Here is a 4,796-nt window from a genome sequence, read left to right on the forward strand (position 1 = left end):
TCTCAAAACTTAGAAAAGTTATATGTTATGTTCTCTTTATACTACTAAGTTCTTCAAGCAAAATATTGCGTGTATCCATACTCAAAGCTCCTGTATGGCAGCACGACCCTGTTTTCTTCTGGTACAGACAACACCTCATTCTGCTGAACAAAGGAAGACTTCTGCTAGTGTCTGACAGTTGGCAGAAGGTTTGTGTGGACACTCCGGTCTTCTGCTGCTCACAGCATTCCCTGAAGCAGCTGCTGGCTTCCCACAGTGCACTTTGTGATCTGGCAGCACAGCTGTGGTAGTAGTGTTACCAGAAGTGAGTTAATATGCATCCATTTTGGCAGCTTAGCACGGGCAGCTCCTATCTACCACCAGGATTCTGATGGCCAGGGCAAGGTAAGGATAGAGAAAGCCTTAACAAATTCAGCTTTAATCCTGGCCCCTCATTCAAAACCTGGTCTTCTGGCATGCTCAAAATGGTGGTTTGGGTGGCACCCCACTTCCCCTCCCAACTTCATCACTGCCCCATTGGGTTGATTGCATCTAGCTAAACAGAGCTGTCATAGCATTGACATGCCCCATGGCTGTTGTTAACATTTGTGTACCTGGTGTCCAGGCTATTTGAGCATTTAATTTCTATCTGCACAGTTAAATCATATAAATGAAATACCTTTCCATTTTCCTTTTTTGAAAAAGCAATCATGGAAGTGCCTTTCACAAATGGAAGCAAATTCGCATTAAAAAGCAGGTTTAAAAACTCTAGTAGTATGAAATGACACAGTTAAATTGACTTAAATACAGCTGTATTAATTTACTTAGGAGATCAAGCATGTTTGCTGATTTGACAATACTCCAATATAAAAAATAGCTCACCCAGATACAGAAACAAATCTCACAAACAGAATATATAGGAAGTCATATACATGACAACTAGCATATAATTAGAAGACACAGAGCTATTGTCATAATAGATCAAGGATCTGACTGTGAAAACGTTATTTGTGCAGCTATTCCAATTGAAGTCAGTGGGATTTCTTGGATAAGTATCATAAGGTTTTAATCCAAATTCTCTTGAACTCAATGAAAACCCTCAGGGTGAAACTGGGCCCTGCCGAACTTAATGGTAAAACTGCCATTGGGTTTTAACAGGGCCTGCATTTCATCCTCAGTAGTGTACCAAGGAAAGGGATTTACAATTGAACCATTAAGATATGGATATAATTCAAATTAAATTATCTCACTGTAAAAGAAGGTAAGACAAACATTAAGCCAAGCTATGTATACTTTCCCTCGTATATTAGATGCAGGTCTCCAAGCAGCTGAGCAGATGTCTCAAAAATTACCTACACTCCCATTAGATTGATAGGTTATTTGCTCTAAACTGCCCTGCACATTCAGCCACTTGAGTGTGGCTCTCTTCATGCCAATTACATTAGAAACAGTAGCATTACAGTATAAATATCCTATCTTGAGCTAACACTAGCACGTACAAACTGTGCAGAGGGGGTTTTTTTCTGGGTGCTTTGAAAGTGTCTGTCAGCAGAAGGGTTTTGAACCAATCTAAAAGAGAATTGGGTAGATGGGAGATGCAAATATTGATGAAAGCTCATAGAAATGAATTTAGAATGTGAAAATTCCGTTTTTCTCCCCTTATAGATAAATCTTAAAAAAATGATAGTAGGACTATAGTTTTGCATTAAGTGTTATAGACATCCTACATAATTGATTGATGTGTCTGTCACAGTGCACGTCAAAGAATCTGAGAGAACTTCATTCTTTATAGGTTTTTAAAATAATTTTTATACAACCTTATTGTTTTTATACCTATTAAATTCAATAGGGCTTTCCATAAATGTTTCCAAAAGCGTTTAGGAGGACATAGTTTAAGTTAAATCTTTGTTTTAAGCAGCCTTCAAAAACAGAGAGGTGTGGTTCCTGAGCACTTACATAGGTTTTATATTGGTACAACTGCAGAGAGTTCCACAGAGGTCCTTTGGTTCTTGATGGACTTAATTAAATAGAAAAATACGAAAGTCCCTGGATTTTCAATATTTGCATCTTTAGCCCGGGCGTACTCAGATAAGTACTCCCTCCTCTGATTGAAGGAGAATTGTTAGCTGATAGGTGTGCTATAGGCAAAAATGAAGACCACTTACAATTCCCCTCTGTCCCTATAGAACAAGGACAGGACAGTTATAAAATTTAACTATGTACAAATTTATTAATATAAGTACAACATAAAAAAAGAAAATCAATCTCTCTCTCTCTCTATATATATATATAAATATATATTCAACACTCTATTTAAACATATATAAATTACTATACATCTATAATGGACTTCTAGCTGAAGAAGGCTCTGAAGAGCCTTGAATCCACTCTGGTAAATAAGAAATCTAGAACAGGTAAATACAGGTGAGTTCAGGTAATCAACAAACACACTTAGGCACACCCAGATAAATACCAGCATTTGAAGGGAAGTATCAACGGGGGGGGGGGGGGGGGGAGACGAAAGATATGGGGGGGGGGGGGGGGGGAGGTCAACAAGTTATATACATATACACATCCAGATACATGACAAATAAACAACAAATGGTTATTAAAGACAAAATATGAGGTGCTAAATATATATTATAAGGTGCATACTCTCTTTCATGGTATCGATAGCACTGTGGTTACTAGAATCTTCTCTAGGGGAAAAGAACCTGGGACCAGCTCCTGAAAAGGGGAAAAAGGGCTGGCTCCCAATATCTCCCCACCTTCCAGGGTGTGGCCAGGACCCTTATCCTTCAGGGCCCTTTCACAGTTCCCACCCCTCCTTGCAAGGTGTCTCCTCCCCTGTGGGAAACCCTTGCCTGATAACTCATGACTCCGCAGCCATAAAAGGGGATCAGTGCTCTTCCACCCAAATTGCTCCTCACTGCCAAGCCTCTCTGGCTCTAGCTCCTTCTCAGCCGCCTGCCTGCTAGGGACCCTGAGCAGTCACATGCTCCTGGAGGCTACTGCCCTCTCACTGGGGTTGGAGGCCCGACCTGCCTTGTGAGATGCTGGGCCTCAGTTCACTCTAGGACCCTTCCTGTGGTGAGATTGGTCCTGCACCCCGACCCTGTGCCAGGGGTTAGAGACCCAAGCTGCTGCTATCGGCTCCCAGCATCTTGGTTCCACCATGCACTGGCCCTGTGCCCTGGCCATTTGCCAGGGGTTGCAAACCTTTGCTGCCTCTCACAGCTACCAGGATCCAGCTCTGTGCAGTGCCGCCTGCATCAAATCCCCGTGTGCTGCTCTGCGCACTGTGTACTGGAGCCAGAGCTGACCTCTGCTCCCTGGCTGTCATGGGCAGTCTTCTGGAGCTCTTCAGGGGCAAGAGGAACCATCACACTGGGCAGCTTTTCCAAGCTCTTCCTAGCTCTGCTCCATTTTGTCCCTTGGCATGTCTGACCCGTGTGGAGCATGCAGCCCCTTTTATTTACCTCAGAGGCTCCACACTTGGGGTTCTGGCAGAGCAGGGTCTCGAACCAGATCCGGGGTTTTTTCCCACTTTGCCTGGGCAGGGGCAGGGTGAGCCCTTCCCTGCCTTTCCCTTGACTAGTGGATGGGCTCCACCAATCACAGTGAGGATTGTCTGAGCCCGGCATGCTGGGCTGTTTTGGTAATTCTACCACACATCACAGGAGTATTCAGGGATAAATCCCTTGTTTAACTTTTTAAAAAATCAACATGGCATCTTCACATTCTTTCCTTGGTAAACAAAGAAAAGATTTTTTTAATGTTGAGTATTCAATGACTAACTAGCATGTGAAGCTCATGGCATGTATACATACCAAAGTGCATGAGCAACAGCATTAGACTTTACTCTTCCCAGGGGCTCAAAAAAGAATCAAATCATTCCCAAAGGGAAGAAAGCAGTATCTACAAGTGACTTGGAATTGTTACCTGGTTTCTATTAGTCACCAAGGCCTTTTCTTTGGGAGAGAAGTCCACATCTGTTGCCTAGGCAGGTTAAGCTCAAGGATAGTAGTGTGTAAATGAATAGGTTTGATTTGACAGCCCAGGAATAATAAGGCCTGTGGTGGTCGTACTTAGGATATCACCTCGTACCCTTATATAATCACCTAACAGACCGCTGCTGTCCCGACTTTTTCCGCCTGCCACGTCTTGTATGTTATAATTATATTCAGATTTTTTTTTTGATGTCACTTAGTCAGGAGGGTTGCTGTGTCTTATCCCTTTTTTTTTTGGTCGATCATTCATTCAAAGTATGTCTCTACCAGGGGTTCATGACCACTATGCGTAAATTATCTCACTCGCTTCTGTGGATATCTGCACGTGCTCGAAGATATAGATAATTACAGTTGGATTCAGATCAAACTTGTCTTTATTTTTTATCTTTTCACACTCCATACAAAAAAACTTTTTTTTTTTAACCTTACCTCAAATATCAACACTGATAATTCTACTTATATAAAGTCCTTATATAATAATTACTGACTAAGCTAAACAGATTCTGGTGTTAATGAGCAAAGTCTCCTTCTATTTTGTCTGTCCATTTTCAAAAGACATTTTTTTTTCGGGCTTCTATCTTCAAACCCCGTTCTTCACACTCTCTTTGACAAGCTGACAAATGAGTCTACTTTTTACGTTGGACCCGACCGGTGTCCTGAATCCCACTGGTGTAAAACCGGGCATCGTCTCTCAAGCTAAGAGATAAAACTTCCTTTCTTTGTTTACTTTTGCAGGTCCGCCGCGTCTGACGTGTCCCATGGTTTATCTCCTTGGGAATCCGCCCCCGCACCCGGAGTTCCGCTCTT

The sequence above is a fragment of the Alligator sinensis genome, unplaced genomic scaffold (genome assembly GCF_000455745.1).
Source record: "Alligator sinensis unplaced genomic scaffold, ASM45574v1 scaffold852_1, whole genome shotgun sequence".
In the NCBI taxonomy this organism is placed as follows: domain Eukaryota; kingdom Metazoa; phylum Chordata; order Crocodylia; family Alligatoridae; genus Alligator; species Alligator sinensis.